The 26028-nt window shown below is 43.6% G+C and overlaps 2 long non-coding RNA genes across 13 annotated transcripts; one reads left to right on the forward strand and one right to left on the reverse strand.

Moving 5' to 3' along the window:
• Positions 1 to 64: 64 nt before the first annotated feature.
• LOC147057610 (uncharacterized) lies at positions 65 to 20336 on the reverse strand. Of its 4 annotated transcripts, none has more exons than XR_015065844.1 (5): positions 20162 to 20336; positions 17799 to 17918; positions 17114 to 17253; positions 2980 to 3058; positions 65 to 2894 (listed from the first exon to the last, which is right to left on the reverse strand). It is a non-coding gene; the product is annotated as an uncharacterized LOC147057610 (long non-coding RNA). The 4 variants fall into 4 exon arrangements; XR_015065842.1 differs by having other exon boundaries at positions 17799 to 17922; XR_015065845.1 differs by having other exon boundaries at positions 65 to 2918; positions 17799 to 17922.
• Positions 20337 to 20406: 70 nt separating this feature from the next.
• On the forward strand, positions 20407 to 24017 carry LOC147057611 (uncharacterized). 9 transcript variants are annotated; one of them, XR_015065834.1, is made up of 4 exons: positions 20427 to 20790; positions 20908 to 21076; positions 21647 to 21764; positions 21864 to 24017. It is a non-coding gene; the product is annotated as an uncharacterized LOC147057611 (long non-coding RNA). The 9 variants fall into 9 exon arrangements; XR_015065841.1 differs by having other exon boundaries at positions 20432 to 21076; positions 21864 to 22051; positions 22148 to 24017; XR_015065836.1 differs by having other exon boundaries at positions 20435 to 21076; positions 21864 to 23020; positions 23138 to 24017.
• Positions 24018 to 26028: the final 2011 nt, after the last annotated feature.

The raw sequence follows: 26028 nt of genomic DNA on the forward strand, positions 1-26028 counted from the left end.
ACTACTGAACTGTAACGATAAAAACATATACAAGTTGCTACATGAAATAAGATATATCAAATAACTATAACATAAATAAGTTTTTCAAACCTTGTGTCACTCCAAATCATTAAATCCTTCAAACGTGGGGCCCTTCGTCATCCCGTGATCGAATCCTTTGTCCTTTAAGTAAACAACCGCCGTGCGGCACCAGTGACGTCTTTTGCAGTTCAAATGACAGTAATCCCATGCTACATCGTGGTTCATTTATCGCGGTTTCACTACATCACGGATTTTTGAATTTTGAAAATTTGTGAATAAAATCACCTAAATCGCTCCTGAGTATAAGTCGCCCCCACCCAAACTACGAAAAAACCCGCGACTTATAGTCCGAAAATTACGGTACTTGATTGTTTTGTATCCCCATCATAGCCATTCATACTATCAGGGTTGCCAGACAAGCAGGACGACCAAATCCGTCACACTGTTTTATTGGATAGAGGGAAGTTGGGTCGGGCTGAGTCATCATGACACAGGCGTGGATCGAGGCAGGCAGCGTTGGCGCTTGGTTGTAATGCGGGCAATTGGTCAGGATGGGCGTCAATCGGGCTTGGTTGGTCGAAGCACGGAACAGGGTGGCAACGAGATCAGAGGGAAACAGCGCAAGGCACAGGATCGGACGGGTAACTCACATGGACGATCTACCAAAGAAGTGACTGGAGTGAGGCGTTTAAATAGTGGACCGGTGAGAGGCAGAAGCAGGTGTGGGCGATTGACTTGATGGAGGGGGCGTGGCTGTGAATGGTATCCATGGCGGTAAGGGGATAGATTATGGGGAAATAACAGGTGGCACAGTACGTGACACATACATGGAAAATGTCTTGAATCTCTCCTCTTTCATCTATAACCACTTCAAACAACAAGGCACATGGAGGGATACTGATTATTGTACTTTTGCCATTTTATTGTGATATGATCTATTGCATTACTATATTGTGTTTTGTAAAATGTGGTGAACTGGTTAACATGTCTACCTCACGATTCAGAGGCGTGGGGTTTGATTCTGACTCCATCCGATGGGGGGCATGTAACAAGTTTTGTATGACTACAGATCCAACTTATTGGATCAGTGTCAATGTTAATCTTGACATCTGTGATTGTTTTTGCCTTAATCTTGACATCTGTAATTATTTTTGCCTTAGCGCTATGTAATATTAACATGTAACAATGTTGCCGTCTTGGATACTTTTTCAAACAGGGCTCCGGCATTACTACCGATATTAACTGTGATGTTTTGCTGACATCAAACAAGTAAATGTGCAGGTTCCCAAAAACACGGTTTTAATATATCCTGAACGCAACTCCACATGCACTGACGGCCATTAACTATCACACTTCTCGTTGTCCAAACACGCCTTATACTCGCGAGAGTTAACTGTGTGTGAACTTTAGGTACCATAGAAATTTCCATACATTACATCTCCCCCTTTTAAAGTCATAACATGCTTTCAGTACAGACTGTACAACGAAAATCCCTCGACTTACCTCATGAATCAAAATCAATCCTATTCCTTATGTCGAGTTTACATTCAGAGCAGATAAATGTAACTATTTTCTTTTCATATTCTGGAAAAAATGTTTCAAAACAAATTTTCAATCACTCATCATACAACCAGTTTTGAATTTTTTTTTCCATTTTTTTTTTATTTTTTCCACATCAACAATCTTCTCATAAATCCAGTCTGTTGGCTGGTTTACTCACTCTTCTGGAACGAGTGATGGTGACTGTCTCCCGGGTGGGTGAAACAGATGATCCAGTGGCAGGTGTCTCTTCCTGGTTGGGATTCATACTCACATTTGTCCCAAAGTCACCAGTCCCTTCGGCTGTGAATTGTTGTGGAAGCCTGTCATTACCCGAATATAATGAGGCGCTTTCTGTAGATCAAGTCAAGTCAAGTTTATTTGTATAGCCCTAAATCACAAGCAGTCTCAAAGGGCTTCACATAGACAAACAATTGACAATTATTTTCAAAGCATCCCCTAATCTTGAGCTCCCAAAAGGGCAAGGAAAAACTCAAAAAAACCCTACCCGGGGAAAAATGAGAAACCTTGAGAAGGGACCAAAGATGGAAGGATCCCCCTTTCAGGATCACCAGGCTGCAATGGATACAAAGAGGGCACATAAAATACATAATATGGAAATCAAAAAGTGGATGTCCAGGCCAAAGCGAAGAGCTGTCGGAGGAGCCCTCGATCGTACTGGCAGTGTCTTCGAGGAGGGTAATCCGCTGCAGTTCCCTCATCCTGAATTTTGTCCACGAGAATCTAGATAGCCGCTGTCAGCTTGGGTGTCACCTAACCACCTCCCCAGCCGGGGAGGGGTGGGGAGAGTGGGGACGGGGAGAGGGGGGCAAAAACAAACTCCAGCCGAATCGGCCACTACAGGTTAATTAAAGGCCATATCATAGAAATATGTCTTTAAACGTGTCTTAAATGCTTCTATTGAGGTAGCAGTTCTAATATCCATTGGTAGGGTATTTCAGAGCTCTGGAGCCCGAATAGAAAATGCTCTAGACCCTGCAGACATTTTCTTGGCCCTCGGTGTCACTAAAAGACTAGCATTTTGCGAACAAAGGTTACGAGATGGAACATAAGATACAACTAGGTCGATGAGATATGAAGGCGCTAAGCCATGCAATGATTTATAGGTTAATAGAAGAACCTTGAAGTCACATCTTAAATGATGATGTCTGTTCCGTCCATACTGTCCTCCATCAGTAGACTCCATCAAGTAGGACCTTGGAGTCGAACTGGCTTATACCACCGTACCTGGGGTTGTCCATTGTCTCTCATCATCCTGTTTCATGAGAATCTTGTCCTCTGGACTCAGCTGCGAAAGATTCCTCACTCCATTCCTGCGATTGTAGTACCATATTGGCCTGCATATAAGATGATGTTTTTTGCATTGAAATGAGACTGAAAAAGTGGGGGTCGTCTTACATTTGGGGTCTAGACATTATACCCATTCAGAACGCTAGATGGCGCCAGATACCTTAACTCCCCAGGCCAAAGCGAACCCCTGTAACAAAAAATAAAAATAGCTGTTAGAAAGGTTCCTATGTTGATGTTAAAATGTTGGAAAGATACGTCACCGCGCCTTAAGTCTCGCGTGAGTTACCTCAGCTTATCACGATTGTTGGATCTTATGCGCACCGGTAAATTAAAGGTTGCTGGTATCGACTGAGTATGTTGCTGTGATCGTGTGCGTCTTTGACACAAAGTGAGTGTATACATTTCATTGTTACTACTGTCTACTGTTGTGCCATTTGTCTGATCGCGGTTTGTTTCGTGTGCGCATCGTTTGATTGATAGCTTTGGCGCGCTCCTTTAAGTTTGCCTCGCATCGTACGAGTAGCCGTTACGCAGCCGCACTGCGACTAACGGTCGCCAGCCAATGTATTTTGTTGTCTTGATGACTTGTTTAGTGTGTTGCAGAGAGTATTTCGTTTATGGTTATTTAGTGTAGCGGAAACGTTACGCGCAGTTAGTATGTATTGTGTGCCGTCTACGAGCGTTGTGTGATGTCAGACGTTGAGCGTTGACGTGCTGTATTTCTGTCTGTTGCAGAACCACACACACACAACTCACAAACCACACACACCCTTCACAGGCTTCACACAATACCCTTTTGCCAGTTCGCCTGTATGCCCCTATGAGCCACAGTGACTGTTACTTTTTTGCTAAGAATTCATTAAAGCAATCAAAACTTCCCTCCTGTGTTCTGACTGACACCCGGGGGCGAAAAGAGCATAACCATCCAATAACCATCCAAGCCAACCCCCAATACAGTCTTCAGGCTCCCCAACAATAGCGGTAGCTGTTGCGGCGACCTGGGAGGTGCGCACCTGTCTGTGGGTGCATGTGACCACAAGGGGTCACTGCAGGTGTACGACGTGAACGCGCAGCACGCAGTGGAGCTCCTCAGAGCGGCTCAACAGCTGAGCGCAATCTATCCTGATTGGGAGCACACACACACACACACACACACACACACACACACACACACACACATCTAATTGTTGATTGGTCTATGTGTTAAAGAACATTAAGCTGCATTGCTTTATTTGGAAAAACTCATCCTTTTTTTTATGTGTTTTAAAGGTTTTTCACCTTGATTGTTTCGCTCAATAAAAAACCTGAGCAAAGAACAAAATCCCAGTCTGATCAAGTCCTTCCTTTTCAAGTGTGGAAACCCATGATGTTAAAGTGCACTTGCCAGTTGCAGTTTACATTATTTTATTGCAATGTTTTTCCTTACTAAAGGGAAATGTGCTTTTAGCAGTTTGCAAACATATTTTTTAAGGTTGTGTGAAACATATAATCATATCAATATAATATCTAGTATTGGAGTGCTTGTGTGGAATGGTGGGGGTGAGGAATGTGCAGGCACACTGCATGAACTTGTTTTCTGAAAAGTGTTGTAAAACAGGCCCAGACAGGGAGTACGGGATGGTACGGGACGAAAGGAGTACCGGACGATAACACCTCAAGGTCGGTGAGGAACAAGAACAAAGAACAACACCACGTCCAGGTGGTTGGGCTTCGAGAGGAAAAAACCCAACCCCCTGACCACAGTGATGACACCTCGACGGGGAGGAGATGGCCATCGACCAATCATCACACAATATTTTGCACGCTTTAATATTCATATTGTGTTTCTTTAAAACTGGCCAACCCGGAAGAATGTGTCGTCTTTTGGTGGTCACAAAAACGCATGAGTTTTAGTGTGAGGGACCCGGGACCCAGGCCTGTATTAGTGCGCTTTGTTAGGAATAAACAATTGGTAAATTTGGTCCGATTGATCTACTGGTCTTCTCTTTGACAGAACGAACTCGCAAAATTGTTAGGTGCGCCAGTGTGTGGATTGGGACATAGAAACTTGTGTTAAGTGTTGATCGCAATTTGGAGTCAGATCAATAGCTAAAAATCCGTATCCTAACATTACTCAGATTTGTTTCAAGATTACAGTTACAGTTAGACTTGACTTTGATGGTGAATGCAGTCATTGCAATTTTGCTGTTTTATCACAGTATTTATTTACATTTCAAAAACCAGACACAAATGTGATTGCACTTTAGTTTACATATTTAAATGTTCAGATATTAAGATGTGATAGACAGTTTTTGCATGATTTGAATGAGGCAAAATAACATGCTTTTTCTCTCGAATATATTTTTATAATCATTTGTTTCAGATGTACTGTAATTATTTTCTGTATAAAAATTAAATGTGGTCTTCCAAAAGTATTTTTTCAAACTTGAGTCTTGAAAAAGAGGGGGTCATCTTATAATCAGGGTCATCTTATATTAGGGCCAATACGGTATTAAGCTTGCATTTGCTTTGCAATTGCATCCCTTCGTCGAAGTTTGTCTTTGGCCGGCCATCCTGGATCTAGGTTCTTGAACAAGGTTGGGAGAGTTGTTCTGATCTTTCAACCCATCAACAGCTCGGCACGACTCACTCCCGTGGATGATGATTGTCACTCTGTATGTCATCAAGGCCAGGAGAGGATCTTCCTTTTTAAGAATAGCTTTTGCTACCTGCAGATCCCTCTCTGCCTGTCCGTTACTTTTAGCATAATGTGGACTAAATGTCAAATGGATAAAGGCATATTCCTTACTGAACTACCTGAACTCCTCTGACACTAATTGACGTCCATTATTGCTGACTAACACTTCTGGAATACCATAACATGCAAATATGGCTTTCAGTTTACCAATGACTTGCTTGCTTGTGATCAACGGCACGGTAAGAATCTCAATGTACCTTGAATAGTTGTCAGTCAGTACCAAATATGACTGCTTCCTATGCACACACAGATCTATGGCTACATTTTGCCATGGGCTGGATGGTAACTCACTTGGCATTAAAGGTTCTTTTGAATCTTGAATCTTTTCTCTGTGTGGCTCTGTTTTCTCTGCAAAAGTTACATTGAGTTACTTTTGTCTTGATGTCCTGTGAGATTCTCGGCCACCATACTAACTGATGAGCTCTTTCTCTACAGTTTACCAAGCCTTGGTGCCCATCGTGAATCTTGTCCATTGTGTATTTTGGGCTAATCTAAGTTTCATAGTAAGGAACCTCCGGAAGTGGGATGGGTTACTTCTAGGCGGCATTCTGTGTTGTGCGCCCTGTTAACGCACTGCGATTAAGGAATAAACCAGTCAACCTTCACATCGCTGTCCGACCTATTCTTGCTAAATAAGGACCTGGAAAATAGTAAGGATACAACAAAACTGGCAATGAGGACGTCTGGACTGACGCGTGCACACGCAGCGGCCTCTCTCCGTCCCAACCGATCGGTGTTTTGTTCATTTAATAAGTGTTTGTCAGACAGTTTTATGTATTTATCTGATCGTACCACGTTGTGCTACAAGTAGAGCGGGCAGGTTCTGCTTGACATCGGCCAAAGCGAGTTTTGCGGCGTTTTGGACTTTGATACGGGAACATTAAAGTCACTGGGACTACTCCGGCCTGAATCAACGCCAGACTCGTCTGCTACTCGCGTCGGAAGCGGTGTGCGAGGAGGCAGAAGAGGGGAAAGCGCGGAGGCGTCCGGGCCAGGCTAGCGGCGAACCCCAGTCGCCCGGCCGTGCCTTCCATTCTTCTGGCGAATGTCCGGTCGCTGGACAACAAAATGGATTACATTCGTCTGCTGAGATCCACAAACCGGGCAGTGAGTAACTGCTGTGTGCTCGTGTTCACGGAAACCTGGCTGAATGTCAACATTCCGGACTCTGCTGTGCAACTGGAGCGGCTAGCGTGCTATCGAGCGGACCGGGCAATTGAAAAAGGAGGAAAATCGCGTGGAGGAGGTATATGTGTCTACATCCGCGACGAATGGTGCCGGGACTCTGTAGTGGTATGCAGACACTGCTCGCCACTGGCGGAGTTTGTGACCGTTAAGTGCCGTCCTTTTTACCTACCAAGGGAGTTTACTGCGATTCTGCTTGTCGCGGTCTACATCCCGCCTTCCAACGTTGGAAGTGACAGGATCACGGCCCTTAATGAACTGTATCAGCTGTCAGTGATCAGCAGACGGCGCACCCTGACGGTCTCATCATCTTTGCTGGTGATTTTAATCATGCTGACCTGAAGTCTGTCTTTCCAAAGCTTCACCAGCATGTTACTTTTCCAACGCGTGGTGGCAGCTTCCTGGACTTGGTCTACACTGCACATAAAGGAGCTTTCAAGGCCCCCCCCCCCCCCCCCAACATCGCGACTTTCTGACCACGTCACCGTTCTACTTACCCCCGCATACAGACAGAGAGTGAGAACTTCCAGGCCGGTTCGCAAACGAGTTAGGGTGTGGCCTGAGGGGGCCTCTGATGCTCTTTGGGACTGCTTTGGCACTACAGACTGGGAAATGTTTAAGCAGGCAGCCACTTGCGACAATCGGACAGACATTGAGGAGTATGCTGACTCTGTGACCTCTTACATCGCTAAGTGCATTGATGATGTGACCCTCACGAAGTACGTCGTCACTCGGGCTAACTGGAAGCCATGGCTGACAGGGGCTGTCCTCGGGCTGCTGAGGGCCAGGGACAAAGCCTACAGGGCTGGGGATGAAGCGGGCGTGAGATCCCGCACCACCAGACTCAGAGACAGCTTCGCGCTCCAAGCTGTCCGGATCCTGAATTCCCTCCACCCTCTGCTACATGACGTCCTGTTCTTTTGCGCTATGATCTGGCTGTCTGCTATTATCGCGTTTGCTCCATTTTGCTGCTCTTATTTGTCTATTTATTTATTTATTGTTTATTTATTTATTTGGGTTATTTGCTTATTACTTATTCGTTGCTCTTGTCTGTTCGTTTTTACTCTTTGTGCTATTTGATGTGAGTGTTGTGTACTGTGTCTAGTCACCGTGGGACGGTGGGAAACGTAATTTCGATCTCTTTGTGTGCCTTGACATGCGACGAAATTGACAATAAAGCGGACTTTGACTTTTGACTTTGTGTTGTCCGCACCGTGAAAAAGGGAAAGTTATTTCTCTTCCCTGCTGATGCCTCGCACTACTGCGGATGGTGGGCAAGTAGTCGCTGTCACCACGCCAGGTGTGCTTGAACCGGACAGCCAGCTTCAGCTCGAGGGGAGGAGTGGATCGGTGGACTATCGACAACGTCGTGCGTAGTGTGGTGAAGAGTGAAAAGGAGTAACCTAGCCGACTGGGGTGGGGGGACTTCTGTGAAGGGAAAGCAGCGGCATACAAACAGGACCTTAAAATGGCTGGAATAATTGGCTCAATTGGTCCCTTTGACTTAAGTGTTGAAGAATGGAGCTCCTATACCGAGCCTTTTGATGACTTCGCCGTGGCTAATGATATAGAGAAGTTAGTACCCACTTTTTTTAGTGTAATAGGGCTGAAAACATTTAACCTGCTGCGCGACCTACTACAACCAGCAAAACCAGGCAGTAAAACATACCAAGAAATAGTGGATGAACTGGCAAACCATCTTTCACCGAAACCCCTGGTAATCGCAGAAAGATTCCGATTTCACAGATGCAGCCAGGAGGAGGGTGAGTCGGTCACCCAGTTTGTAGCAGCACTACGTAAGCTAGCTGAACACTGTGAGTTCCAAGATGTGTTAAATGACGCTTTGAGAGACAGGCTGGTATGTAGACTCGGAAACGAAACAGCACAGAAGAGATTACTCACAGAAAGTAACTTGACTTTGGAAAAGGCCATTAATATCAGTGTAACAATGGAAATGGCAACACGGCAAGCCCAGCAACTAAGTGCCACAGGAAGAGTGCACCAACTCAACAGCGATAAACCAAACGTGCAGGGGACATGTTTTCGCTGTGGCATGATGTAAGGCTTACATCAACATGTTGGTGTAAAGAGATGGACTGTCGCAACTGTTGAAAAAGAGGGCACATAGAGCTGGCATGCAGAAGTAAACAGGGCACAGGCAAAAGCTCAAGGGCTGGAAACAACAGTGACAATGTGAAATATAAACAGAAAAGGGATGTTCGCACAGTTTACCATGATAATGAAAGAAATAGTGATTCTTCAGAGGAAGAAGTGCCTGTAAATACGATACGGGTAATGAGTGTAGGTGAGAACTCAGATGGCTACTGGGCTGAACCCAAGTTGGAGGGACATGTGGTGAAAACGCAGATAGACACGGGGTCAAAGGTATCACTAGTGTCACACAAGATCTATAGGAAGCACGAGGCACCTCCCACTACGTCCATCAGACACAGTGTTTAAGGCATATACGGAACATCGAGTGCACATGGAAGGGATAACAGATGTGATTGTTCAGTGCAACGGGCAAACCAAAAAGCTTCCCCTTTATGTGACCAAGGGAAATCATCCTGCTATAATGGGGCGTACATGGCTACAGGGAATCCGGCTGAACTCGCAAGCGATAAGGAAGCTGTCACACAGTTCTTCTCCGCTACAGGACATACTGGAGAAACATAAAGAGGTTTTCCGTGACGAATTAGACAGCATGAAAGAGGTTAAGTTGTTACATGTCAAACCTGATAGCAAGCCTGTGTTCATGAAAGCTAGACCAGTGCCATACGTAATCCGACCCAAGGTGGAAGCTGATTTGGACGCCCTGGTCAAGAATGGGGTTTTGGAATCAGTGACCATCAGTGAGTGGGCCACGCCCATCGTTCCAATACCAAAAAAAGATGAGTGAATCCGGACCTGTGGAGACTTCAAGGTAACACTTAACCCTGTGTTAGCAGCAGAGCAATATCCACTTCCCCCAATTGACAACTTGTTTGCTGGACTGAGTGGGGGACAAAAATTCAGTAAGATAGATCTCAGTCAGGCGTACCTACAAATGCATGTAGAAAAAGAGTCACATGAAATGTTGACCATTAACACACATAAGGGACTCCTTAGATACTGCAGACTGCCGTTCGGCATCACATCAGCCCCGGCACTGTTTCAGCGAGCAATGGATCAAATCCTTAGTGGGTTGCCTGAGGTACAGAACTACCTTGATGATATCCTGTGCACCGGATCAAACGATGACGAGCACCTGCGCAACTTGGATGCTACTGTTGGAATAATTTAGGTGAAGGCTTGGCCTGCCAGACCTGGGGGCCTCATCTTTTACGAGTTGAACTCCTTTCCGTTTAACTAAGTTCTCATCTAGTTCCAGGGATGTCCTTTGACCCCCGTCCGTTTTATGTATCCTTCCATTCCTTATCTTTCTGTAAGAGGTCTTCACTAGCAATCGGTCCCCCCAATGATCATCGTCACACACACATCTGGGTGTGGTGAAATTTGTCCTCTGCATTTAACTCATCCCCATGTGATTTTGGTCCATCCCCTGGGGGAGAGGGGAGCAGTGAGCAGCAGCGGTGCCGCGCTCGGGAATCATTTGGTGATCTAACCCCCCAATTCCAACCCTTAATGCTGAGTGCCAAGCAGGGAGGCAATGGGTTCCATTTTTATAGTCTTTGGTATGACCCGGCCGGGGTTTGAACCCACAACCTTCCAGTCTCAGGGTGGACACTCTACTACTAGGCCACTGAGCTTCTTTGCACAGATTGTTGTTGATCGAAACTGTTTTTCTTTGCTAAGTGTTATATACAGTTTGAAGTAGTTGCATATAAGTTATCCCATATTGACTCAATGTTTGTTTAAGCATACCAGTTACCTCACATTTACTTAATGTGTGTTGAAGTGTTTAGGGCTAGTTACTCATTATTGTGTGTTCTGTTAGTTTACCAAGAAGATAAACTTAGCAAAGGTTTAGTTGCATTGTTCCACAGGAAAGCGGCCTTCAACGTGCTTCAAGTTATCTGATCACAGTCGAGGACGAGTCAGCCAAACATGGAGAATACAGCTGGTTGAGGAAACAGGACAGACTCTGCAATTCCAGTGCTGGGGTCACGGGCCGACAATTAAATGCTGGATCACACCACACTACATTTCTTAGATAGGCAGTGTTGCTGCAGTTCCAAACCCCCTTCCTTTAGTGTAGCAACTTCTCTGTAGCCAGGGCAACCAAAACATTAAAAAGAGGAGTACGCAGAATAAGGACTCAGAATTGATGGAGATTGTAACTGAGTTTCCTTTCTCTATCGTTCTCCTCGCGAGTAAGCCTATCCTGATTGTCTTCTCTTTGTTCCAGTGTGTGATTTAATGTCTGATCATACTTAGACCTGACAGCTACCCTTCAAAGGCTGAAGGACTACGGCTTGAGAGTCCGTAAGGACAAATGTGACTTCTTCCAACCATCTGTGGAATATCTGGGGCATGTGATCGATTCAGAAGGGCTGCACACTGCACCATCAAAGGTGGCAGCTGTCGTGGATGCATCCCCACCACAAAACAACAGCCAACTGCGGTTCTTCTTAGGAATGTTGAACTACTACGGACACTTCATCCCCAATCTGTCATCAGTGCTACATCCGCTGCACGAACTGCTACGGCAAGACAAAACATGGAAGTGGACAGCCAGCTGTCAGGAGGCTTTTGAAAAGGCTAAAGGAGTGCTGACTACATCCAAGGTCCTCACTCACTTCAACCCATCACTTCCACTTCAGCTCGCCTGTAATGTCTTTCCTTACTAAGTTGGGGCGGTTCTCTCTCATGTCCTGCTGGGTGGTGAGGAAAAGCCAATCGTTTTTGCATCAAGGACATTGAACAAGGCAGTCTAACTATGCTCAGCTGGAACGAGAGGCACTGAGCATTGTTTTTGGAGTTAGGAATTTCCATCAATACTTGTATGGAAGGAAGTTTATGCTCCTAACCGACCATTGACCCCTCACAACCATCCTCGGTCCACACACTGGGATACCGTCTCTTGCTGCATCGCAACTGCAGAGGTGGGCTTTGTTGTTGTGGGCACATGCATATGACATCAAATATCGCAAATCAGACTTCCACTGCAATGCGGATGGCTTATCCAGACTGCCATTACCTGTCATGAAACCGGATTCAAATACGGTGGACATCTTCTACTTCAAGGAGGTGGAGAAATCACCTGTCTCAGATGTACAGGTGAAAAGGGAGACTCGAAATGACCCAGAGTTATCAGCGGTCATGGACGTCGTGGTCAGGGGTCAACTTGCTGGCGATAACGCAAACCTGAAGCCCTTCCTCGGGAGGAGGTTGAAACTGTCTGTCCATTCGGGGTGTTTGCTGTTGGGGAGGAGGGTGGTCATTCCACGGTCACTTCGCGCAAAAGTGCAACTGCATTCGGGACACAGCAGAATAGTACGAATGAAGGAAATAGCAAGAAGCTATTTTTGGTGGCCGAACATGGATAAACAGATTGAAGAGTTGGCCAAAAGCTGTCCATCATGCCACAAAGTCAGAAACAGTCCTCCACTAGCGCCTCCTCACCCCTGGGAATTTCTACAAGGACCATGGCACGGTGTGCACATTGATTTTGCAGGACCAGTGGAGGACAGAATGTTCCTTGTTGGTGTTGATGCACACAGTAAATGACCAGAGGTGGCTATCATGAGATCAACCACCGCAGAGAAGGCAATCAAAAAGTTAGGAGAACTGTTTAGTCGGTTTGGATCTCCTGCACAGCTAGTCTCTGACAATGGACCCCAATTTGTCTCACAGGAAATGGCAGGGTTTCTACAAGCTCACGGGCTTCAACACATTAAGTCAGCTCCCTACCACCCTGCAACAAATGAGCTTGCTGAGAGGTTTGTTCAAACCATGAAACATGCCTTGAAAACATCACAAGGACCAGGAACACTCCATCAGAGACTGCAAAACTTTCTACTAACCTACCGCAACAGTCCACATGCAACCACCAAGACATCTCCTGCTAGCCTGATGCTAAAGAGAGACCTGCGCACCACATTTGACCTCTTGAAGTCCTCAGCGGTGAAGGACATTGTCCAATGTCAACAGGAAAAACAGGTTAGGTGCAGAGAACAGAAGGGCAAAGAACGAGTTTTCAAACCAGGAGAATCTGTGCTGGCAAGGAACTACCGTGGCGAACCGAAGTGGATTCCTGCCACTGTTATTGCGCAAACTGGACCAGTATCCTACAAACTGTCCAAACGTCTGATAGTGTATGGAGGAGACATGTTGATCAACTCCTACAGACTCCGTCAGTGCCAGTGAAGCTGTCCCTCAAAGATTTCCCTGATGCCCCTGTCAGTGTCAACACACCGGTTCACATACCCTCACAAGTGCAGGACTCAACCGCACCAGAGCCAACAGTCCCAGCTGGGGATGTGACCGAAACAGGGACTGAGACATCTTCCTTTACAGAAACACCTGCAATGAGTTCACCATTGGACGACCATAGGGCTAATACTGTGCCTTCACATAGAAGATATCCTACCAGAAAGCGGCGAGCTCCTGCACGCCTGGACTTATAGGTTAGTGAATGACCCGAGTTATGGGGGTGCAGAATATCCCCGTGGTATAGTTCAAGGTAGTCCACCCTCACCCAAAGTTAAGGTTTCTTGGGAACATTCTTGTCATAATTAGTCTGAACCATATGATAATTGTTTTATGGTAGTTATTGATAGATCTTGGGGCATAAGACTGTTGTTCATGCATGTAGCACGTTCATTGTAAGAGGGGAGGAGATGTTGAGTATTTTGGGCTAACCTAAGTTCCGTAGTAAGGAACCCCCGGAAGTGGGATGGGTTACTTCTCGGCGGCATTCTGTGTTGTGTGTTGTGTGCCCTGTTAACGCACTGCGATTAAGGAATAAGCCAGTCAACCTTCACGTCGTTGTCCGACCTATTCTTGCTATATAAGAATGTGGAAAATAGTAAAGATATAACATCCATGATCTCATTCCTCATTGATTTGGGAATAACAATATGATTTCCTCTGGTGATCAGTCCTTCTACCAGTGACAGTTCCCCTCTCTCTTAGTAAAATTCCTTCAGTGACTCAGGTACCTGTTCTCACACTCAGGCCACCCCCTTTTAATAAACTCACCAGCTGAAGGTGGGAGTCCTCAGCAGTGTGTTCCTTTATCACCATTCTTTGTGGGGTAGCTGGGAGATGCCTCAAGATGGAGTCTGTATGCAGCAACATCATCATTGTACGTAGCATCACCCTCACCTTGAATAGGGCCTCTGAAAAGAGCATCTGCCACAGCTAGTGTCTTTCCCTGAGCATATACAGCTTCTGCATTAAATCGCAAATCGCATCATTGAAATGGTCCAATCCCAACAAGTATTTATCAAAATGTTTGCATGCCCACACACTGGCAAGGCATTCTTTCTCTATTTGTGCATATCGCGTTTCAGCAACTCAGAGTGTCCTGAAACAAATGCAACAGGTTTCCAATCCTCACCTTGTTGTTGAAGCAGAACTGCACTCAGCCCATATCTGCTGGCATCGGCTGACACCACTGTCGGTCTGGTTGCATCATACAAGGTGAGTATAGGTGCTGACGCTAAAGCCATCTTCAAATTTTGGAAGGTTGACTGTTGCGCGGGCCCCCACTGTCCCTTTGAGCAGCCCATACAGTGGTTGACCTCTGGTGGATAAGTCTGGGATGAACTTGGCCATGTAGTTCACCATTCCCAAGAACCTCTGGAGCTCTGACACATTTTGAGGTTGTGGAAAGTTATTAATGCCAGCTATCCTTTTCCTATCAGGTCTGACACCATTCTCGTTGAAAACGTGTCCCAGAAAACAAATCTGACGCTGTTTAAACTTGGACTTGGCTTTGTTTAATTTAAGACCTGATTCCTCAATTCTCTTCAGCACCTGCTCCAGGCGTCTGTCATGGACCTCCTCGGTTTCACCATGAACGAGCAGGTCATCCTTGTAGACTTCAGTTCCGTCTTACCCCTGCAGGGCCTCTGCCATTTTCCGTTGGAAAATTTCAGGAGAACTTGTTATCCCAAATGGGAATCTTCGAAAGGCATACCTCCCAAATGGCGTAATGAAGGTGGTCAGTTTGTGGCTTACTTCATGCAATGGGATCTGATAAAACCCACTTGCAGCATCCAATGACAAGAACATCTTTGAACCTGAGAGCCTTGGCATAATTTCCTTGACTGTTGGCAGCATGTACTTTTCACGCTTTACGGCTCGGTTCAATCTTCTCAAATCTGCACAACAACGAACCTCCTTTTTGTTTGGCTTTTGAACCATTATCAAGATGGCACTGCAGATGGCCGCCTCTGTGACTCGCTCTCTGCTACTTTGTCTTGTTTTGTGTGTTTTCTTCATCTTCTGCTACCCATCCCGGATCACATTGACCAGAGAAGAACTGTTGAAAATCTGACAGTCTTCTCCTGGTACTTGCTCTCCAGTTTTTTTCGGACCCAGACTGTTTGACAGAGATTTTAGCTCTACAAGCTAGCATGCCGAAGACGGCGGCGTGGCAACCACGCCGGAGCCCTCGTGAAGCTGAGGCAGAGATGGTTCTTTTCTCCCCTACCATCAATTCATATGGCGAATGTCCACTCCCTGGCGAACAAGATGGATGAACTGCTGCTTCTCATCCCATGGAACCCGGACGTTAGTGGTTCCGCCGCCCTGTGCTTCACTGAATCGTGGCGCTCCGAACTTGTTCCTGACCATGCCGTGCAGCTGCCTGGATTCAGGCTAGTCTGCGCCAATCACACCATCGAGCGCTCGGGAAAAGCAAAGGGAGGTGGTCTATGTTTCTATATTAATGTACGTTGTTAAGCTGATGTATATAATATCTAGTGTTTTTTGTCATCTGTCTGTAACATAGTGTTTCTTTACATGAACAAGATGGCTTTGAAAAGAGACTGTCACGGATCGAAATGGAGCAGGGCGACCATATGCATCTTGGACCAGGGTTTATTGAAGTGAAAAGGTAGTTGGGAGAGGGGATACGGGGAACGAGACAGCGAACAAACTAACATGACTTCCTAACCAAAACCAACAAGATGAGTGACCGACAGGGACGTTGTCGGGGCAGGCGGCGATCGAAGCATGGTCAAGGACGGGCAAATAGTCGGGGCAGGAGGCGATCGAAGCGTGGTCAAGGACGGGCAAGTAGTTGGGGCAGGCGGCGATCGAAGCGTGGTCGGTCAGTTTACAGAAGCGGTTGGCAACAGAGCAAAGGCGTAGGCTGATAGGTCTAAATAAAGCACAGGGAGCAATGGGTAACATACAGGAACGAACTGTCAAAGGAGTGACTGGTTGACAGGGTTTAAATAGAGAGACTGACAGGTGTGGGTGATTCAGCTGATTGGGGCGCGGCCGAGTGGCAGGTGACACAGGAACGTGACAGATTTTGGAGCTGTGCGCTCTGTTTTCGCTTCTTGTGAGTGTATTTTGAGTAGTTGCATCAGATAAATTGCATCGAAGGTGCTGTATTATTCTTGGGGAACACATCAATGTGTTAAATGCATTTGTTAGCTTCTCGCTAACGCTAGCGCTAGCATTAGCTTACTTCGTAGCTTGATGGCAGTGCTTGTTTACAAGATGTGTTCATAAAAATTGTGAGAGGATTTGTTTTGTTACGTATTATTTATGCATGGACAAGTCCTCTGCCGTTGATATCTTGTAATCAATCAAAAACTTTAAGTCAATCAAAAACGCAATCTCGGCTAAAAAACTACAAATATGTCCGACCAGAAAGGGAGGTGAACATCTTGGAGTGGGGTGTGAAGTATCTAATTTGCATTTAAAGAGACTGCACCAAAACGGCTTGCTCTGAGCTGCACCTCAGAACAAGTAGAAAAGAGGGACGAGGAAAACAACAAAAGCGAGGAATTCAGACAAAAACATCGCTGTTCCACTTTATATACGTAGACCACAACTGAATGAGTAAAACGTAAAATAGTAGAATTTGTTACTGTGATACTTACACCTAAACCCTAACATTTACCATTAACCCCTTACTCTAACCCTCATCCCGAACCTAACCCTTATCCTTGTTTGAAACCCTAATTTTAATTTGAAACAAATTTGAAACTGTAACCCTATGATACAACAACAAAACCCAGAAAAGTCTACAAAACAGAGAGTTTGCAAAGGCAATATAGCAAGATCTTGTCCCCAAAATTGATTAAATCTACAGTACCTTATGCCAGTGTCACATATGGATGGGGAAGCCAAATAACCTTGGTTGTCTATTTTTAGATTTCAACAGATAAAAACAAATGCAATACCATTTCTTACATGTTCAGCAAATATGACCAAGGCTTCTTGCTGAGCAGCCAATTCGCTTAGAAATCCAGAGTTTAAGGCAAACTCCCAGATGTCCTCCTCATTTCTGGTGTAGAAAAAAACTGGACCATATCCAATCTTCCAGTATTTATCTGCAGAGGGAAGCAGGACAGAAATAAAGAACCATTATTGGTTGTTTGAAAAGTGAAGAGGAAGCAACAGCAATGTGGACATGTTCTATTAGGGTGGACAATCTGTACAATATGATGCTCATATATGTACAATTCTTTTATTATTTTATGCAAACATAACTGCTCAATCAGAACACGAATACAACACACATAACTGTATGAACACACACACATTGGCAAACACAAACACACACACGCACACACAGGGGGGTGCCGCCCCCCCACACTCAGGTATGAAATGGTCATGTGACAAGTTTCCGCCTCAGGTACGAAATGGTCATGTGACAAGTTCCCGCCTTTCTGGACAGTATAAAACAAGCTGACCTGGAGACAGAAGTTGTTGTTTCATCTGCTGCCGTGCCGTGTGTATTGGCCGCCATTAAACAACCCAAGATCTTGCCAATAAAGAACCAACTCTAAACTCCACACCTTTGTTTTCCTGGCTCAACAACGGACATCCCGCACAACACGCAACAAAAGTAAAAATGTCATTTGTCAAAAGTTACCATTGATCAGGCATCGCAGAAGAAATGTCCCATTCCCCATAGAATTAAAATTGAAAAGGTCGAAGCTCTGGGCGAAATCTTTTTCTTTGAAAAGGGGTTGTGTCTGGTATGCATGTATTCCTGTCTAACAAAACACAGAACATTTTTTCATTGTTATGCGCCAATTTACACCAAAACAGTAATTGAATAATATGGTAATTGAGTAAAACAGTAATCAGTTAAAACAATAATCGAGTAGTACAGTAATCAAATAATACAGTAATCAAATAAAATAATCGAATAGTATAATGATCGTGAAATGGAGTACCGTAATTTCCGGACTATAAATCGCGGTTTTTGTCATAGTTTGAGTGGATTATACTCAGGAGTGACTTATATGTGATTTTTTTCACAAATTTTCTAAATTCAAAAATCTGCGATGTAGTGAAACTGCGATAAACGAACCGCGATGTACCAAGGGATTACTGTCATTTGAACTGCAAGTGACGTCACCCGTGCCGCGCGGCGGTTGTTTACATAAAGGGCAAAGGATTCGATCACGGGATGACGAAGATGACGAAGGGCCCCACGTACTACCGGCATCATTAGCGGCTTTGTTTGTAAGTGACACGGAGGACGAAGAGTTTGAAGGATTTAATGATTTGAAGTGACACAGAAGGTTTGAAAAACTATTATGGCTTTTACGCATGCCCGGTCCTTCTCGACGGGAGCTCTCTTTCACCTCCGTGGATGGAAGTCGGGGGCCAGCGCTCGGCCGGATGGCTGTCCGGGGACGGTGAATGGGGCTCGGACATGGCTTTTACGCACGCCGGGTCATACTCCACGGAGCTTTCTTTCACCTCCGTTGCTGGAAGTTCAGTAGTTGTTGGCTCGTTGAACTCTTGTTTTGTGAAATAAAGAGCCCTTTACCAAACCCACGTCTTTCCTGGTACTTTGTTAACGCTACAATATAGTTATATACTAGATCTCTGCAGCGCACACGCAGCGTTGTTGACAAAGGACAAGGAATTTGATCGATGGATTTTATGATTTGGAGTGACACAGATGGTGTGATAATATTGTTTTAATATGATAGTTATTTGAAATATACTTTATATATCGTTATATGGGTCTGTGGAATAATTAGAAATGCAACTTACAACGGGTCCGACGTGAGCATATGCGGCGATTACGCGGCATTGTTTACATAAAGCACGATCGATGGATTTAATGAATTGAAGTGACACAGATGGTTTGATAAACGTGTTATTTATGTAATACTTACTTGAATAACTCTGAATGTTACGTTAGGCCCGTTTTCAGCTCGTCGTTTGTGTATATGTCACGTTAGCATACCGTATCATTTAGCCTGTTGTTGCTGGTTTATGTTTGTTTTTGGTGTTGGATTTTGACAAATATATTTGCCCCAAAAGTGCGACTTATACTTCAGTGCGACTTTTATGGGTTTTTTTTCACTTTATTGTGCATTTTATGGCTGGTGGGATTTATACTCTGGGCGATTTATAGTCCAAAAATTACGGTATGTTCATATAAAGCAACCTAGGTTCTGTAATTGAGTATTACAGTAATCAAAGTAAAAAATAGCCCCCAAACAGATCATAAGTTTCAAGAGTTTTTATTCCCCATGTTTGAGCGTGCCAAACAAGGAATTTGACTTCGGTACATCACAGCCTCTGTTCAACATTTAGGTGACTAACAACACTCAGGACATGTGAAAAATGACAAATGTTCTCAAACATCCCCTGATCTAAATATATCTGCAACACCTGGAGGGGTAGATGACACTTTCCTACAATCTTTGAGACTCCAAGTGCACCATAAAATGAATATAAAAGAAAAAACGTGGATTTTCCATTTGGTGTAGTATGTATCTATGTGTCTCGAAGGTACAGTGACAATAAAACCCGCTTTTTTATAGATTATTTCTTTGTAATTTATTTCTTTTTACATGTCTCTGATATAATGCTTCTTTTTTTTTGCTATGTGTAATTATCTGCAGTATTTATTAAGGAGTTATTAGTGTGTTTCTTGTTTTGGGGCTAATTAAACGAATTACAGTGTATTCCTATGGGAATATTTGATCCAACATACTAGATTTCAACATATGAAGTAGGTACCGGTACAAATTAAATTCGTATGTAGAGGTTTGACTATATCTCGGTGGTTGTACTGGCCAAATCCCAACATTTGCTGTTGAACCCTGCCTCCATGAAATCAGGTTTCCGACGGCTGCTAAACCTCCAAGCATCAAATGAATGATGTAATTTCAGAAATAGCGCTACAGTTTCAAAGGTTGTAAGCAGGGACGATCAAATAAGCCTGTGCAAAAAGTGAAATAAAAACGACCGTGAAATTCATATTACCGTAGCACTGCTGTGTGACAGCGTTTGTATAAGATCTGCAGTTAACAACGTCAACGTTAATGCTACAAAAGCGGACTTCATGTTGGAGACAGACGCCGTTCCGTCCGTCTCATTTCGTTCTTGATGTTTTGTTGGTCACCGAACCGTGCTCCTTCACGTGTTACTATTAGTTATTACATAGAGAAGGCGACTACAGATGACACGCGTCACTGGCGCGTATCACGAGTCAACAGTCTTTCGTGCTAGAAACGTATTTACTTGACGTGACTAAATGCATTTGACAAATTTAAATGAATCTGTTGACTAATGTAATCACGGAATGACTGAAACAAAATTGAGTATTTAAAGAAAAGTGTTGAAAGAAAATCCACTTTTTTTTTTAGCTTTAAAAAAAAAAAACATTTTATTGTGCACTCTTCCGTATTTATATGCTTTTATAATCTGTTTCGGGGGATATTCTTCAATCCGTTCAATTTTATCTATTCTCTATTACGTATTTTGAATTATTCGTGTCAGTCTTTGAGGCGAGACTGCCAAACAAGGTGACGGGTGTGGCCAAACGGTTTCGCAAATTCGCCATCTTTATTACTCGAATGCACTTAAATTGCCCAAACTCCAGGATGCCGAAGGTACGCGTGGAGAAATCAAAATGTTCTGTAGTTGGATGCCTTAATCCACACATCTCATTACACCGCCACCCACCATTAGAACCTCAAAGAAGTGCCTGGTTGAATTTCATTTTTCAGGACGAAGTTCCCACATCTGTGGGCAAAGTCCTGTTTGTCTGCGCGAAACACTTCAAGGACGAGTGTTTCAGAAATCTCCGTCAATATAGAGAAGGATTTGCCGAAAGACTTCGTCTCATTGAGGGTTCAATTCCCTTCAATGTATGGAAACTACGGACACAGTAAAGCGGTGAGCTCGAGATGACTATAATGGTAAACTGTATTTTCCTCTTGCGTTTGTACGATGCCCTCGTTTTCATACATTAGCATCAGTCTTTCTGCTGATTTCAGCGCTGTGCGCTTTGTTTTCACTTGTGGATGTATTTTGAGTAGTTGTATCAGATGAACTGCGGTGGTGTTTTATTCTAGGAGAACACAGTAATATGTTCAACGCATTCGTTAGCTTCTTAATTCGTTTGTTTCTCACATACATTCACACCGTCATATGCGCGAATTGAACTCACGATGTCAGTGATCATCAGCGACTCCCGCATCAGTTTACTTCTTAACTTGACTGCAGTGCTTCTTTGTTGTTCATAAATATGAGGGGATTTTATTTTGTTACGTGGAATCTCAGATGTAGTTTGTGTTGTCAGCAATATCAAAAAGGAGTCTTTGTTGCTGCTATGTGTTATGCTCCTGTTGTGCTACATTTAGCACATTGCCAGGGTTATATTTTTTGTATATTCTTTTTGGTTATTATACTGCAATCGTTGATATTGTTTGTGGGGTGTTAGTTATTCACCGTTTTGTTTTTCAGAAGGCTACACCAAAGAAGCCCTCGTTTACTCACACAAGTTGTCAATCAAAACCCCAAATGTGCTCAGTTGGGACACAGCTTTCAATAAAAACCTTCCAGCCACATGTCAAAAGTACAGGTTAGGGCATCTACAATACTGTACATTGTACTACAATAGCCCATAGAAATCTGTTTTTGTATCATCTAGCCAGTGAATGTTTTATTTTTCTACCCAAAGGCGTACAAGTGGCATTGAGGAAGAAACACCAAAAAAGAAACCCCGTTTTGAGCACACCAGTGGTGGTGAAGACAGAAGAGGAGTGAAGCAGAAGGCACCTCTACAATGAACATACCAATCCCACAGGATACCAAATATCATCCCAAAGACTCAACAAGTACTACTATGTCAGAGGTGCCTGCCCATGTGTAAGCAAAGCTATCCCAGCAAGTATTTTATGCAAATACATGCAGAAATCAGTTGTCGATTGTGTATGTTAATTTTTCCCCATATTTCTGCAATAGAATGGACTCAACACTAGCCTACAGAATGGCTACGTACGTACTATATTGTCTATAAAAAAGTGCCTTTTGGGAAAAAATGTCAGTGTGCCATTGCAGACGGATCAGAAAAGTTGGAACTTTGTTTGTATAGAGCAGAAATGCCTGAACGGTGTTTACATTAGAAAATGGAATAGTCAGCCACTACTTGGAGGAACTCCAGCAGGGAATTTTCCAACTTTCAATCGCTGTGTATTCCAATGAGGGCTTATTTTTCACAGAAGAAAAAGTAACGAATTTACAATAAATGCTTCACATTTGTAACTGTGCATATTATAAAATGTCTTTTTGATCTTCCAGGCAATGAGGCTAGCAATAGCAATGTTCCAGCACAACACCTACAGAAGACATGCCAGAATTTTTATTGAGACAGATATTACATGTGGAAGTCAACACAGGCTGGAATAATAGAAATACTTAAAGCACAAAATGCCATACTTAGTTAGCGGTGACACGAGGGCTGATTCTCCAGGTATTATCACAATTTTATTTTTTATTTTTTGCTCAACTCTGAAGCTTCAGTAGTGTGCTTAAACGACACTCGGCAAAGTTTGGACGTTACATTATGATGGAGCTGAGGAGAAAGATAATTGATTTGCAACTCATTCAAGTAATAAAAAAATATATTAAACTGAGATTAAACATCTGATGTTTGTGTTGCACTTGCAGAGCAATGAAGTGGATGGGTGTTACGACATGGAGCTTGAAGGTTTGAAACGCAGCTTTGGGTTCTGGAATGGTCACAATTTGTCTTTGCACAGTACACTGATCCAGGTTTTGCGGGAGATGCGTTCCAGACCAACCTGAAAAAAAATGAAAATCTGCCAAGTAGATACGGTATATGCATTACTTAGAAATTTAAATACATATGTATTGAAATTTCCAACACAAATTGGGTTTTAAATGTTACATTGGACTGACTAAAATTTTGTTAAATCGTATTCTGTGTATAAGGCTTTACTTGGCTGCACTGCATTTTATTGAAAATGTCTGCAAGCTACAACTGCATCTGGAGAACCCATGTACCGAATGTCTTGTCCCAAGAACAAGAAGGGAGAAAGAACAGCCCAGCCGATAAAAACACCAGTTACCTTGAGTAAATCTAAATTGCATGTGTGCTGAGCTCATTTCAATAAATCAAATTTGTTCTCGTGGCTGACTATTATATAAATATGTATATTAAAAAATAATTATGTGAAAAATACCCTAAAATGACTAAATAAATACAAGTAATGCCACAAACAGCAGTGCAAAGGAACCTAGTTTAAAAAAAAGAAATTGTAAACAAAGTGATTATTTCTGCAGATTACATGAATGACATAATGGAGCTAATCTTTGAACAGGTTTACCATGACCCAGCTCCCTCACTTTAGATGGGGTTGATAAAATGGCCAGCCCATGAACTCTCAGCATCCACAACCTGGCAAGGCAACAGTGGTCTCTGAATACATCTCCCGCTTCAATCCAGGACAAGACAAAACAGGACTATGCGCATTCTACATCCTAGATAACCCGAGCGACAAGACACAAAGCACCTGTATGCACAGTACCGTTACAGGCTGGAATACAAAAAGGAGAAATTACTAAAAGCTTAATAAATACAATTATCATTAAAGTATTTATTGTTCAAATGTTATTTTTAACCGGTCCAGGGTGTCCCCCGCCTACTGCCGGGATAGGCTCCAGCACACCCGCGACCCCTGTGGGGACAAGCGATATAGACAATTGATGGATGTTATTTATAAAATGTTTATTCTTTGTATTTAAAAAAATGTGTGATGTAACTTTGTATTTAATATAAATATCTATTTAAATAAATAATGATAAAGAATCACTTATTGTACAATTCCACTTAGACGTCATGATCCACACTGCTTTATAAACATTGCATTCTGGAGTGAAAACCCATTGAGACAGATGCACTTGATCTGTTTTCTAGCTGTCTTGGCATAAAACATGCATGCATCTGGAAAGGATTCACACATTTTATGTTACAGCCGCATCCCATTTTTCTTCTTTTTTTTACACACATTCCATGATGTCAATGTGAATTGTATTTTTTGTGTGTGCAAATTTAGACATCACATGCCCATAAATATTTACAGGCTTTGCTCAATAATTTGGCACCATTTGCAGTAAATATAGCATCAAGATTTCTTTTATTTGATGCCACAATCTTGACACACCTTTCTTTGTACAGTTCTGTCCATTTCTTTGCAGCACCTCTCAAGCTCCATCAGGTTGGATGGGAAGCGTCGGTGAACAGTATTTCGAGATAGCTTCAGAGTGGTTCGATCAGATTCAGGTTTTGACTCTGGTTGTGCCACGCAAGAACATTAAGTTCTTATGAAGTCACTACTTTGTTGTCTTGGCTGTGTGCTTAGGGTCGCTCTTCTGTTGGAAGGTAAACCTTCACCTCAGTCTGAGGTCTTGAACACTCTTGAGTAGGGCTGCACAATATATCAAAGATATGTCAATATTGGTCTATGCAATATGTATTTGTCAAAGACATGCTTTAGGTTTCTTATGGAACTGTATACTTTTATCTGAATTTGACCAGTTTAGATTGGCAACCAGCTCTCAGAAGAGTACTGGTGGTCGGGAACTTGAACTATTTACAGAGGACGGAGGCCACTGCATTCAATGGAAGCTTCTCTACCCTTCCTCAGATTTGGGGCCGACCACTGAGGCTTCCAGATGCTTTAAAGATCAAGTGTGAAATAAACTTGAGCAACCATCTTTTTGGGTAATAACACCTAAAATTATTCTACACGCATTAATTAGTTGTTTAACTCAACCTACCCAGGCTCTTAATTAAACCCATAGTAACGCACTTAACAAAAAAATGCACTTGTACACCAATCTGGTAAACTTTGTTATTTAAATAACTAACTGGGAGGGGGCGGGGCATGACACTCAGGGGTGTTGGGTGCAGAATATTGGGGAAAAAAAACATTCTATTCAAGGTCCATTTAATGTGAAAAAAATGAAGTACTGAACACTTTCCTGCATGCTTATGTTTTCAAGACAATTGATCATGTCTCTAGCTAGAAAAGTCAAATATACATAAAAACATGGAACAAAAATGTTTTTAATAATAATAATAATACATTTTATTTATAAGGCGCCTTTCAAGGCACTCAAGGTCGCCGTTTATTATCCTAAACATTGCTGGCCTCTGGTAATATCCTGCATGATCAAAGAGAGCAAGTCATTTTCAACACTATACTGTAGGGCCTGAACTCAGCGGGGGTAGGGGTTTTTGGCTACGTATTTTCCGGATAATAAATAAAAAGTCCCAAATAGTAATTGCAGAGTTAGACAGTAATCCCTCGTTTTTGGAACCAATTATCGCGGATAATAAATGTAGGGATTGCTGTAATTTGAATTTCAAGTGATGTCAGCGGCGCAGCGGGTGGCTGTCCGGGGACGGTGGATTGGGCTCGGACATGGATTTTACGCACGCCCGGTCCTACTCTACGGAGCTCTCTTTCACCTCCGTGGATGGAAGTCGGGGGCCGGCGCTCAGCCAGGTGGCTGTCCGGGGACGGTGGTTGGGGCTCGGACATGGCTTTTACGCACGCCCGGTCCTATTCTATGGAGCTCTCTTCAACCTCCGTGGCTGGAAATGCCACCTCCGGGGATGGAAGTCCACGCCACCGCACCCCTGGAAGTCCACGCCGGTGCTTGAGGCCGTATGGCGGTGAACTATTTATCTTATAGTTACTTGATATATTTTATTTCGTGTAGCAACTTGTATATGTTTTTATCGTTACAGTTCAGTAGTTGTTGCCTCGTTGAACTCTTGTTTTGATAAATAAAGAGCCGTTCACCAGACCCACGTC

Source organism: Syngnathus leptorhynchus, chromosome 4, assembly GCF_054491065.1.
Source record: "Syngnathus leptorhynchus isolate UIUO chromosome 4, UIUO_Slep, whole genome shotgun sequence".
NCBI classification, from domain to species: Eukaryota; Metazoa; Chordata; class Actinopteri; order Syngnathiformes; family Syngnathidae; genus Syngnathus; species Syngnathus leptorhynchus.